Source organism: Ixodes scapularis, unplaced genomic scaffold (genome assembly GCF_016920785.2).
Source record: "Ixodes scapularis isolate PalLabHiFi unplaced genomic scaffold, ASM1692078v2 PGA_scaffold7__128_contigs__length_106722199, whole genome shotgun sequence".
Lineage (NCBI taxonomy): Eukaryota > Metazoa > Arthropoda > Arachnida > Ixodida > Ixodidae > Ixodes > Ixodes scapularis.
In genome coordinates, this window is record NW_024609882.1 from 83,049,690 (window position 1) to 83,063,529 (window position 13,840).

General features: G+C 46.4%; 1 long non-coding RNA gene across 3 annotated transcripts; it reads left to right on the plus strand.

Annotated features, from left to right (window-relative positions):
• The first annotated feature begins 358 nt into the window (after positions 1 to 358).
• LOC121047990 lies at positions 359 to 1,797 on the plus strand. 3 transcript variants are annotated; one of them, XR_006076608.1, is made up of 5 exons: positions 359 to 404; positions 521 to 556; positions 692 to 750; positions 871 to 927; positions 1,744 to 1,797. It is a non-coding gene; the product is annotated as an uncharacterized LOC121047990 (long non-coding RNA). The 3 variants fall into 3 exon arrangements; XR_006076609.1 differs by having other exon boundaries at positions 366 to 404; positions 518 to 556; XR_006076607.1 differs by lacking the exon at positions 359 to 404 and having other exon boundaries at positions 466 to 750.
• The last annotated feature ends 12,043 nt before the right edge of the window (positions 1,798 to 13,840 follow it).

The following is a 13,840-nucleotide window of genomic DNA, read 5'->3' on the forward strand; positions in this document are numbered from 1 at the left end:
GTCACACTACAGCAACAATTAGGTGTCGAAGTGTTAATGGTTCAAAAACGCGAGTGTCTCCTTGTGCTTGTAGTATGCAAGTCATCTCACGCACCTGTAAAGTGTGAGATAACATAAGATGCTTGGTTAGATCACGTGTACTAATGACTCGAATCTCTAACGCACAGGAGTGAAGCTCTGCTGCACAGATGTCGCCATAGTCCCGAGGCACCGTCAGGCAAGGTAAGCAATAAACTAGCCTGCTGATTTTTGTTTTCTTGTCAGATTGTCAAGCATATATTGTGAAATTAGGCTAAGTGCTTGCTTAGATCACGTGTACTAATGACTTTCATCTCTACTGCACAGGCGAGAGGCTCTCCTTGTAGCACAGTCGCTACCATAGTCCCGATGCCCTTTCTGGGTAGGTAAGCAACCTACTATCCTGCACTGTTTTTTTTTTTAGTTTGTAATGCATGCATTGTGAAATTGGGCTTGGTGCCTAGCTAGGTCACGTTTACTAATGACTATTTGCACCTAGCAGTGATGCCATCATTGTCCCGAGGCACGTTCTGGCAAGGTAAGCAATTCACTACCCTGCGGACCCTACTTTCTTTTTTTCTCTTCTTTACTGGTCAGGCTGCTAAGTAAAATTGTGTGACTAGGCTAGGTGCTTGTCTAGATCACACATACTAATGAGTAATCTAATGCACAGGCGAGAGGCTCTGCTTGTAGCACAGACGCTACCATAGTCCCGAGGCTCTGTCTGGCAAGGTAAGCAATCAACTATGCTGCAGACTGTTTTTTTTTTCTCAGGTTGTTAGCGTATCTTGTGAAACTAGGCTTGGTGCTTGGATAGATCATGTTTGCTAATGCCTATTCTCTGATGCACAGACCAGAAGCTCTGCACCTAGCAGATGCCGCCATAGTCCCGAGGCACCGTCTGGCAAGGTGAGCAATTGACTCTCCGGTGGACCCTGTTTTCTTTTCTTCTTTACTTGACAGACTGCTAGGCTTATATTGTGTGCTTAGGCTTGGTACTTGGTTAGATTACATGTACTGATGACTCAAATCTCTGATGCACAGGCTGCCCTCAATGCAAAACAGGTTTAATTTTGGCAGACGCCTTTCGTCAAGCATGGTACGTAGTCTTTACCATTTTGTAACTATTTGATTCAACGGGGGCGACATGTTTTCTTTAGCGACATTAATGATAAATAAAGAGTTTGAAGTAAGAAGGACAGCATATAAAATGGCACAAAAAAGGAGCAAAGCATAGATACCATTCACATGGGCGTACCATCCGGGCGGGGGGGGGGGGGGGGAAGGGGGGGGCGGGGTTGGCATGTGTTGTCCCCCCCCCCTGCCACCCCCCTAAAACAGCCGCCACAGGGCAGGTTAAAGACTGGCCGACGGCGCCCAAGGGATACCAAGAGCACTCCCCCCCCCCCCCCCCCCCCCCCGCCCCCCCTCCCTGACTCGAAAACAAGTTCGAACGCCACTGACCGTACATATTCCCCACGAACTACACCCTCTACAATACAGATACAACTACACATTGTATCTGTATTCCTGAATACATTTTCACCAGTTTCGCAGAAGTGTCTTGGGGATATAGCATTGCGTAAAAGACAATGTATCTCAGTATCTGTATTTTTGGCCTTAAAGCAGATGTATCTCAGTATTCCCGAATACTTTTTGGAGTGTGTCTGCCCAGCCCTGGTTTATGGCACATTAATTTATTCTATCATTCTTATTATTTTCCAGGTACTTCGGGCAAATCAAGCCATCTGAAGTGCGATACAAAAGTGCAACCAGTGGCATTGCACCGAAGTTGCGAACTGTTCAAGTGCTTTGACATCTGTGAGTGTACCCTCCTTCAATTATACTCCGTGTCACTAGTTGTGTGTAGTGCAGGTGAATGCAACGGCCATGCGAAGAGAAAAAAGGCGAGCACTAGGAAGGCATATGGGAGGGGAGGGCAGGGCTGGGGGAGAGGGGGAAAGCACTACGAATGTTAGATAGGAGAGGAGGTTACTCTCCTCACCCGCCTTTCTAGCGCTTGCCCTTTCCCCTCTTCCGGCATTGCCTTAGCCTGTGCTGCGCGCAAGTAGTAACTCGGAATATATTCACCATTTTACAGATTATGATGCACTGGCAGGTAATAGATAACTGGGTAAAATTAATCTGTTCAGTGCTTGGAGACGCAGCTCGCGACTTCCTTGAACACGGCATTATAATATGTCGCTAATAGACCGATCTCACCAGCTAGTTTAAGTACGCCACCGCTGCCGATATCCATCGTTGGAGCTGTAGTCTTTCTACACGCGCGACAACCATGCTGGAGGTCTGCGCGAGCAGACCACGAGGCAGCATGAGCTGTCGCCTGAACTGGAGTCTGCCTCCTACGAACTACAGTTATGGCGGCGTCACGCATGCGTGGAATGCTTGGTGGGATCGGTCTATTCATTTACGTTGGAAACGTAGCTATGCTCTTATAACATATCCACATAGTTAATGTAGTTTCGTTTTTATTTTTCAGGTGTTTATTCTCTATTTTTCCTTTCCGTATTTTTTTTTAGTATTTAGCACCTGCACGACAATTCCGTTGGTAGGCTGAAACCACGAGCTCTTTGCTCGAGGATGCACCTCAACTGCATGAACTCTCGCTTGTCAGAAGCAACTACCAAAGATAAATTCATGAGCTCCGGATTCTCGCCCTCAGAAAATATCATCATTAAAATACAAGTATTCGCTCAGACTGGTGCTATCAGAAATTCTCAGAAGAGCAAAAGGCATTATTTCGAGACATGTTGAGCTTGAATATATCCTGAGTGAAATAAGCAACGGCAACAACAGTGTACTTGTTCTCTTGTCCTCTTACAAAATGCCAGTATGTTGGCGGCAGTACCAATTTAATTCTTGTGATTACATCAGGAAAGGGATAAGGGGAGCACTACAAATTAATCACGGCTAAAAATGTCACTGTCAAGATTGCAAGTTACAAAATGTGGAGAGCGCAAGGTCGCTTTAACAATTTCTTGACCCTTATGCCTTACAGAAGCCCTCAATCTTTTGGGGGTGGGCTATGTGGCCTCTACACTCAAATCTGTTTGAGAGCACAGTTTTAGATGGTCCAAAATTTTGTTAAAGGAAGCTTGCATTAGGACACCTCTGATGTTGGCATTTGTTTATCTGGTTAGGCGCCACTGAGTACAAGGTTGCTTATGGCATTTTTTGGCTAATTGTGCATTTTATTAGTAAAAAATAAACACAGTTGCAATAAGAAACAGGCTGGCATTGTTGAAAACCGCCAAAATCAGTTGTTTAAGTATATTGAAAACACATGCTTTTTATCTGTGTTTTCGGTTTTCCAGCCTTGCACCTGTATCTATAGTGGTAAACTTTTCGCCCTACTATACTTCAATGGTGTGCAAAATATTTATGAAGTTGGCAGAGTTCCTGGTTTTTGGTAATGCTCATTAAGTAAGGTGTGGGGCCTTGACAGTGTCCTATATGTATCTAATCATGGTATGCAACTGGGTTTTGTTTTTCAGGAATGCTCCATGGCTCTTTTTGGTGGTCAACACCCAGGGCACAAGACTAAAAGATAAGACATGCAAAAAGAAGAAAGGAAACAAGCGACGTTTCTGGTGCATGCCTTTCGTCAGACCACACAGCAAGCCCAAGTTCAATGTGTATTTTTGTAGTATATGTTTCACCCAGTGTTTATGAGCAATAAATATGTAAGAACAGATGCCAATTTTTGTAGCTCATTTTATAAAATATTGCATGACAATGTTATATTCGCAGGAGTGACACAAAAGCTCTCAATTGTATTTCAGGTTGACAGTTAGTACGTCAAAATGATGCCAGGCCATATAATGAAATGACGATAGAATGTGGGATTGGCAGCTTAATTTTTTTCGGGTTGACAAATGGGACATGAAAATGACACAAAACACGGTCGTTTGACGGTTCAAAGCTTGGAAAAGAGCTGCAAAGACATTTCCTGTCAATTTGATGGAAAATGTTCTAGTGTTAGTTTTGTTGACTTCGCACATGTACACCTAAGAGTGGGGTTTATCGGTTCCCAGTAACTGAGAAGGGTCTAGAAAACGGTATATAAGTACACCTAAGAATGGGGTGTAACTGCATTCCCAGTAAGTGAGAAACGAAATATCGGTGCACCTAAGAATGGGGTGTATCAGTATTCCCAGTAAGTGAAAAATGGAATATATGTACACCTAAGAATGGGGTGTAGGAGTATTCCCAGTAAGTGATAAACGGAATATATGTGCACCTAAAAGAGGGGTGTAACAGTATTCCCAGTAAGTGAGAAACGGAATATACGTACACCTAAGAATGGGGTGTATCGGTATTCCCAGTAAGTGAGAAACGGAATACACATACACCTAAGAATGGGGTGTATCAGTATTCCCAGCAAGTGAGAAACGGAATATATGTACACCTAAAAATGGGGTGTATCAGTATTCCCAGTAAGTGAGAAACGGAATATATGTACACCCCTTGGTGGGGTGTGTCTTATGCACCCGCTGAGGTGCACATGTGCACCAGAAAATGAGGTGCATGTATGCACCCCTTTTTGGGGTGTCGCATATATACCCTTGGGGGTGTCGTATATGGGACAAGTCACATACACCCCACTGGGTGTAAGTGCTACACCCCTTTTTTTTTAGAGTGTAGAGGCCAGCAAAGCTGGACATTGTGAAAGAAAACATGGCATGGGTGAAAAAAACATGGGAGCGATTAAAGTACTTTTATTTATTTCTTCTTTATTTATTTATTTATTGATACTGCAATCACTGAAAGAGATTTTAGCAGGTGGGTATACACTTGATTCACAAGACATACAGGCATAGCAAATAGCAAACAAGTCGCAGAAACAAAATAACAAATATTTTTCAGAGGGACAAAACTAATTTAGAAGGGATTCAAATGAAGACACTGATGGCTGCATAACGACACTTTCAGAAAGGCTATTCCAATCAGTTACCGTTCGCGGAAAAAAGAGTACTTGAAGCAATTATTATGCGATCGAAAAGGAGTTATCGTTAGCGCATGCCTCTGTCGAGTAGCGTAGCCTGATGAGAAGTTTATTAAGTGAGACAGACCTATCCTATAATGTCCATTTATAATTGATAAAAAAATTTTAGTCGAGAATGCCGATTTCTGAGAGATAATGACTTTAAGTTAGCTATGGTTAAAAGTTCGGTTATAGAGGTACGCCAAAGCTATTGTAAATGCAGCGAGCTGCCTTTTTCTGCACACGATCGAGCTTGTTAATGTTTAGTATGGTGAAGGGATCTCAAATGACAGCCGCGTAATGTAATGTTGCCAAGATTATGGCTTTAAATGTTAGAAGACGCAAGGAAGGGGTAGAAAATCTTAGAGTCCATCTAAGAAAGAATAACTTTCGAAGAGCATTTGATGTTACGTAATCAATCTGTTTTGTCCAAATAAATTATGAGTGATCCATAGTCCAAGGTATTTATATTGTGTTACTTTTGATAGAAGAATATTATTAGTATTGTAAACAAATTTCAAAGGATTTCTTTTCGGCGTAATTCTCATAAAAACAGTTTTTTTCAAAGTTAACATTCATTTGCCACTGCGTACACCATTCTGTGATTTTTTGAAAAGCTCTATTTAAGCTTTGAAATTGAATTTGAAAAGCTCTATTAAAGTTTAGAACGAGGCTCAGAATATTTATTTAGAGGTTGTAGACACCACGCGCACATCGTAGGCGCTCAGATCCAGCAGCCGGAGGTACAAAAGAATATCAGCGCCACGTCGGTGTCTGACGAGAGACCGAGAATCATGTCTCAAATAGTGACGGAACGCCCCCTGTCGGAACAGTAAATACAATAATTAGATATGTCTATTCACACTTTCTGCCCGGCGCCCTGTTCAGTTCTTTTTTTTTTTTTACAATGACGAAGCTTCGTCCTAATATTACAATTTTTAACTTCACGCGAGGGTGGCTTTCTTGTCTCCATCGTCACAACTAAGTTTTTGTCTGTAATTTCCAGGGCTTCGCTTGTCAGTAAAGGTTTCTTAATCTTTTTGCGACAGAAGGACGAGGAACGTCCATTTGTGTCCTGGTTCCCGATTTTCGCAAACTAAGATGGGAACGTCCAAAAGCGAAGCGCCAGCGTTTTCCACATATACATTCAGAGGCTTAGAAATTGTCTTATTTGAAGTGTCATGATGCGGCCGCGCCGCTATCACTCTGATAACGCGACCGCGCCTATGTTTGTATTCTTTGTTTGGTTGACAAGCGACTGTATAAATGAACGTTTGTGGAATAAACGGGCGTTTTTTGCCACCAACCAGACATGGTGTCAGAAAAGGGCCCCGAGAGCGGGTAGTAGCGCAGCGAGGAGACTGGACGCATCGAGACCAGCGGCGCCATGGCAACGCTCAAGTCGCAGCAACCCTTCGACTTCGGCAACGCGGGCGACTGGCCGGCGTGGCTCGAAGAATTCGAGGACTTCAGCTTCGCCTCCGGTCTCAACAAAAAGGACGAGGAAACCCAAGTAAGGACGCTTCTTTACACTATGGGAACGAAGGCTCGAGAGGTACTCAGGTCGCTTGACGTAAAAGACGCTGATTTCTAAAATTACGCGCTAGTGAAGTCGAAGCTTCAATGTTATTTTGTTCACACGAAAAACATCGTCTACGAGAGCGCTTGCTTTAATGGACGAAAACAAGAGTGCGGAGAGACAGTAGACCAGTTCATGACCGAGCTGCACAAGCAAGCCGAGAGGCGACCGCCTTGTCGTAGGGCTCTTATACCAACGTCTGTCCGAGACTCTGCAAATGGACCCGGATTTAAACTTAGCTACTGTGCTTGCCAAGGCAATAACCAGCGAAACGGTTAAGGGGCAGCGAGTAGATCCCAAAGACCCGTCGCACGCGGAAGTTAGCGTCGACACGGTCCGACACAAGAAACCCCAGAAAAAGACCCTTGCAAGAGTGAACGACAAGCAAAGTTCCTGCAAAATCTTTGCGGGTACTGTGCCCATCAAAAGAGCGACTGTCTAGCTCGTCGCGAAAAGTGCTTGTTATGCCACAGAATGAGGCTTTTTAAAAAGTCTGCCGCAACAAGAATCTAAATTCCACCAAGCTAGACAAGATCGTTGTGGAAGCGTCAGACGAAGATAAGTTCCTTGGACGGTCGATGGTGATATCGCAAAGCCATCCCCACGCGCCCGCTTTGTCGATCTGCAGATAAACGGGTGCGGAGTGCGAGCAAAAGTTGACACTGGCGCGGAAGTAACCGTCGTCAGCGAACCTTTTCCCGGTCGACCCAAGCAGCTTATCAAAGCAGAAAATCTTCGCGGCCCAAACAGCGAATCCCTGACGACGTTAGAAAGTTCCAAGCAGAAATCGCTTGGAAAGGGAAGTCGTGCGAAGCCACAATTTGCGTCGTTCAAAACCTTCGAACACCGCTCGGAGGGCTCCCAGCCATTAACGCTCTAGGTATCGTCCGATTCATGGATGACGTTGCCGTTACATAAGTCGACTACGTCGCAAAGTACCCGAAGCTGTTTTTCGGCATCGGCTCAGTTTCGGGTGGACACGCGATCCCGTTGGTATCCGACGCTGTCCCAGTAGCAGTGGCAACGCCGCGGAAAGTAGCCATTCCAACGAGACAAGCTGTAAAGAAGGAACTAGACAGCCTGGAAGCGGAGATCATCATCCGCATAGTCAGCACTCCCACGGCGTGGTGCGCCCCGATAGTACCTGTCCAGAAACCTTCAAGGGCAGTCAGGTTATGCGTGTACCTAACTCATTTGAAGAAGTCTGTGCGACGAGAGCTACTCGTTCTACCAACGGTGGATCATGTGATGGGCTGCCTAGGAAACGCGAAGGTGTATTCGAAACTGGACGCAAACTCTGGGTTTCTACCAAGTGCGCCTGTCCGAAGAATGTCAAGAGCTGACGACATTTATCACGCCCTTCGGTCGCTACTGCTACAAGAGGCTCCCGTTCGGGATTACCTCAGCGCCAGAAATATCCCAAAGGTAATTCTCGGAAATACTCGAAGGGATGGAAAACGTACAAAACTACATGGACGACATCTTGGTTTACGAGGGAGACAAGAACGAGCAAGATCGTCGTTTGGAAGCGGTTTTCAAGAGGCTCCAGGCAGCCGGAGTTACGCTAAACCGGGACAAGTGCAAGTTTGCAGCCTCAAGGGTTCGGTTCTTGGGCATGGTCTTGGATGAAAAGGGAATCTACCCGAACCCAGAGAAGGTACGAGCCATCAAGAACCTGCCCCAGCCGAAAACTACGTCGAAAGTCAGAGGATTCCTGGGGATGATCAACCACGTTGCAAGGTTCCTCCCAGAAGCCTCCGTGACGTCGGCACCTCTACGTCAACTACTACTGAACAACAGAGTTTGTCTGGGAGAAACCCCAGGAATAAGCGTTTAATAAGCTCAAAGAAGCCCTCAGCTCCAATACTTTCGTGGCAAGGTACGACCCGGCACACCCGGCCATCGTATCGGCAGACTCTTCTTCGTACGGAATCGGCGCAGTCATCATGCAAGACCAACCCTCGGGAGAGCGCAGGGCAGTAGCCTACGCGCCACGGGCATTGATGAAACTCGAGATGAGGTACTCGCAAATAGAAAAAGAAGCTCTCACACTAAGATGGGCAGCAGAGCGCTTCGACGGGTACCTGAGAGGACAAACATTTCTTTTCGAGACCGATCACAAGCCGTTGGTCCCTCTCCTAGGCCGGGATCGGACAGACTCATTGAGACCCAGAATTCAACGCTTTAGAATGCGACACATGCGGTATTCTTCTAACATGACGCATGTTCGAGGAAAGAGTATCGCTACGGCGGACACCTTATCCAGGTCAAGGCTCACGGATGCGAACCACCGGGACTCCACCCTGACAGGCGCCAAAGTTTCGTCGTTCGTCGTGGGTTATTTGCAAGCACTCCCAGCGACCGAGTCTCTGCTGGAAAAGCTGCGGCTGGAGCAGAAGGCGGATCCGGAGTGCGAGGCCCTGTTCAACGTGTGCCAGTCGACGTGGCCGCCCAAAGATAAGCTCCCTTTTCTTCTCAAGCCTTATTGGTCAGAGAGGGTCAACATAACGGTCTGCTATGGACTCTTACTCAACGGCGTTAGGCTGATCATTCCCAGAAGCCCCCGAAAATAAATGCTAGCGCGCATCCACGAAGGGAATAAGGGAATCGTCCGTTGCCGCGCCAAAGCAAGGGAGTCTATCTGGTGGCCTGGCGTTAGCGCCGCGTTGGGGGAAGTTGTCGCCAATTGCTCAAAGTGCGCCGAAGTAATCCGCGAGCCCATGCTTCCGACAACTGCACCCGAACGTCTGTGGCAAGAAGTGGGCGTTGACTTATTTGAACTCAAAGGCTCTCAATACCTGGTCGTTGTCGACTACTATTCCAGATACCCCGAGCTGGCTCTGCTGGGTAGAGACACAGGATCGGCTCGTGTCATTGAGCGCCTCAAAAGCTTCTTTGCACGACACAGAATACCGGAGATCGTCCGGTCCGACAACGAGCCGCCCTCTTCCGCCTTCGAGGTGTTCTCGAAAGAGTAGGCTTCCGCCACATAACGAGCAGTCCTCGATACCCTCAGTCCAACGGAGAAGCAGAGCGCTCGGTAAGGACACTCAAAGCCCTACTAAAGAAGGCCAACGATATTTATCTCGCCCTATTGAACTATTAAAACACACCGGGCCCGTCCGGTTACAGTCCTGCCCAGTTGTTGATGGGGAGACGTCTACGCAGTAGAGTTCCTTGCCATCCAAGTTTGCTCGGGCCTAAAACCGTGGACCACGCAGACTGGAGACAGCGTGATGAAAGAAATCGGAGAAAACAAAAAGCAGACTTCGATAAGCGTCATTTAGAGAGGTCTCTGCCTAGCATTTCTGCAGGTCAGCGGGTCTGGCTTCCGTAAACAAGCACCGAGGCGAGGGTGGTCCAGGCGTCCTCAACCCCAAGGTCCTACTGGGTCGAGAAGGACGACAACCTTCTGCGCAGAAACCGACGCCAGCTGGTTGCAGTACACGGGGAAACAGCCGGCCAGAACGTCTCAGAGCGCCGGGTTCCGGACAAGCCGACACCGGGTGGTCAAGACGGAAGCCTTCCGTCGCCTTCATCGGATAATCAAGTGCCCGACATACCAAACGACTCCGGAGAGTCGGGGGTGACGAATGTCCAGAGTCCCCAACGCCAGAGGCCGGTTCCAACCAACGCGACGCCGCCTCCGCAATAACGGCAGTCTCGCTTTGGTCGCCTAATTAAAACTCCGAAAAGGCTTAGAATTAATTATTAATTGTTTGTGTAAGCTAGCTGACTGTAAAAACGTACGTTGTTGTGAAAAGGGAAGATGTAGTGTCATGATGCGGCCGCGCCGTTATCACTCTGATAACGCGACCGCGCCTATGTTTGTATTCTTTGTTTGGTTGACACGCGACTGTATAAAATGAACGTTTGTGGAATAAACAGGGCTTTTTTCGGCCACCAACAAGACCTTATTGTATTACAAGATTATGCCCACAAATATATATAGAGCTATCCGCAGTGTCACGAGTTCTGTGATTGTGTATTTGAGTCCTCCGCGATCTTGGTACAATACAAGCCCAACTACAGGAGTATTTCTCTTAGGTTTCGCAACAAGTTTAAGGGAGCTTTGGCAACTCAGCTTTTCTGGCACCACAGAGCCAAGAAGCCTCCAATTAGGGCAATATTGGCGACCTCAGAATTCGCCGCTGAATTCGAGTCACGCAGAGCTGTGGGAGTCTGGTAATTGCCGTTGACGGGACAAAGCTCTTTCGTGAACAGCCGTCATTCTTTATGTTGTGAATTAAAATCGATCTTTCGGCACAAACTAAATTCGAGAAGTCGGCGTTTCTCTGCACTAACGAAGACACCATTCCCATCTTCAACATTTTTTCAAGTCCACAAAGCACGCTTCTCATGTCCATGGAGTCATAGCATCCTGCTGTTTTTCGAAGAAACCCCAAAAGTACTTCAATCCGGTCGCTTGAAAACTTACTCATCAAAACGAAGTTGAGCTTCTTTTTTGTAAGTAAGAGACGTATGGACTGTATATTTGAAGTTGATGCTAGAACTAGTGCGTGATGGGTCTCCATGATGATAAAGTTGTCGGGTGGCTCTCAATCTCTAGTTTTCTAAAGTAGCCAAGGTATGTAGTTTCAAGCCATTCTAACCTCTCACATTCCCGTCATGGAAGTGACTGCTCTCCGGTTCATTTTTATGGCTATGTTGCTGGTTCTTGGTGACGTCGATGACGTTAAACCATTCATGCATCATCACCATAATCTGCACTGTTGTGCCCACGGCTGCTAACTGCACGTCACATGTGTGGCCAGTTTGATAATCCATATTCTTCAACGCGGCTTTAACACCTAAGGAAAGGATCTGCACAGCCGGGTTCGCGCTCTTCTTCTAGATATTAGAGTAATGGAACTGTTTGCGCGTTAGAAAGCTGACTGGCTTCATTGTCGATGCTCGATGCATTCTATAGAGTTTTTTAAAACGAGCGGACGACATTTTTTTGTTGCCACCAATATTCACTGCAAGAAAATGTGCCCTCACATTTTTGTTTTTATATTGTGACATTGGTTAAAAACAAAAATTAGACTTCTTGAATCATCCACTTAATGCAGTGCAAACGTTGAGACCCCATCCTTTGCAGAGAATTTTCATGGCAGAAACATTGATATTGTGGTTATTTGTGACCAGTCGAACAATTTAAAACCCAGTTCTAGCATCTTCTGGATGACATGAACAATGGTCTCTGCAAGTTCTACTCCAGTGCAGCCCTCATGAAAAAAAAAAATACAACAGGTATCTGGAAACGTTATGCCAACCCCCAAAGCAATAAACAAAATAAGGAATTCGTATAGGTTATCGTCGATGTCACTGTGCACCAGGTGCTTTAAATCCGCACTTAGGTCGACGTTGCCAATAACCCGTCTCGCTGCTTATGGTATTCTAGCTTTTGCTTGATATACACTTCGCAGAAGATATACAATTCGCAGCAGAAGTAAAGCCCTCGAGCTCCGTTTCCAGCCTACAACGAACAAGAGGGTTGAAATCGACTTCTCCAGATGGGGCTCTAATGAACTTCCGTAGAGTGTTGCTGCATGGAAGACCCAGAGGCCGTTCACTTCGGATGTACTCATCTGCCTTGGTGGAGAGGTTCTGGAGAATAAAACAGTACCTCAATTCTTTCTGCACATGCTTTTTTTTCTTGTAATTTGTTACCTGCTCGAGAATGAATGATGCTTCGACGTTGTTTTGTAGTGAGTAAAACAGCTAAAAGATTTTTCACGCAAAAATCTAAGTTTTTTGTTTGTCTGCGGACCTCTTCTTTATGTCGGTACATTATGTCCCTCGGTCTTACAATTTGTAACCGAAGGGCTCGGTCTTTCGCTGTCTATTTCCTACGATCCTCTGTACCACTAAAGCTCGTCTTGGCTCTCCCTGTTTGTGTTACAAATTTCCCTCTTGTGAATACTTGTCTTGACAGCACTGGTATTATCCCACTGGTGTTGTTAGAATCCGGTAAAAATCTCTTCATGGATGATTTTTTATAGCAAATTGCGGGACTCACGCAACACATTGAGTTCGCGGATGTGTTGATTGTACGGATATTGGAGTCAAGACAATCGAGGTCATAGTGATAGAGGCCCAAAAAATAACACTCGTGGCACTTTGCCTCGTGGGGGTGGGGCTCATAATAAATAGTAAGAAGCTCGGTTGGGAGGGGGGTTGAATAAATATTTCTTTCTTATTTGGTGTTTTCTTTTTGCTCGTCATTCACCACTTTACCACGCGTGCATGATCCCTCGGAAGGAAGCCCAAGGCTGCCTCGAGTACGCGAATACAAGTTCAACAATTCATTGCGGCTGCATCAACATAAGCGACAGTTTTTAACGCGTCGCCGAGTCCCGGGAAAGATATACGCGAACGGCGCGTGCCGCGGAGCACGCGAGCTCGTCCAGAGAGGTGAGCGATTAAATGGGCACCTAGCGCCCATTTAATCGCTCAAGAGAGCATCGCGTTGAAGCGAGCGAACGAGTGGGACAGCAGATAAGAAAGGACGAGCGTGCGCATTGCGTGGGTCTCGGCACCAGGCGCCCCGCCGTCAGGGAGCGCGGCGATGCAATTCGGTCGGCGCTCCCGTGTTATCCAGACTTTTGCTCACGAGAGTACCTTGTGCTGTGCTGGATTTGTGTACGAGGGGTAGTCTGAGGATAGACTGGGTACCATTTCTTTCTCAGCTAAACGTTGTTTTCTATTTTCTTTGAAGTCTGAGCCAACAATGTAATTGGTTCCGATAACCGAGGAATTCGAAGTGGGAATTGATTCAAAGTTCTCGCGGAAGATCAGCTCCATCCACTGCAGTCGCGCGTCGAGGTTGGCTGGAATCTCGTGATAAGACAGGGTCCTTTTATTTAAACTTCAAGGTGCACGACGGCACAAAACAGCAACGGATAATATATCTGTCGAAGAGGCAAAGGCTGACCGATGTATGGCTCAAAAATTCTGCTATAAAAAAATAAAAAAAAATAAAAAATTGCGCTTGCATATGCTTGGCTTGGCTTGAGTTGGCAGATCGCTTTTTGTTTACCAGTTCGCCGCGTAGCCGCGTAGATTGTAATCGCGTCAGAAAGGCCCACGTGACAAGTATTTAATATAAAGGGGGTGAGGTTGCCAAAGTAGATCTCACACGATCAGCTCTTGGCATTAGGGAGTTTCGTAATTGTGCGCGCCAACGTTTCGGGGCCCCTAACAAAGGGAGACACAAGCACAGAGACACTTTCGTG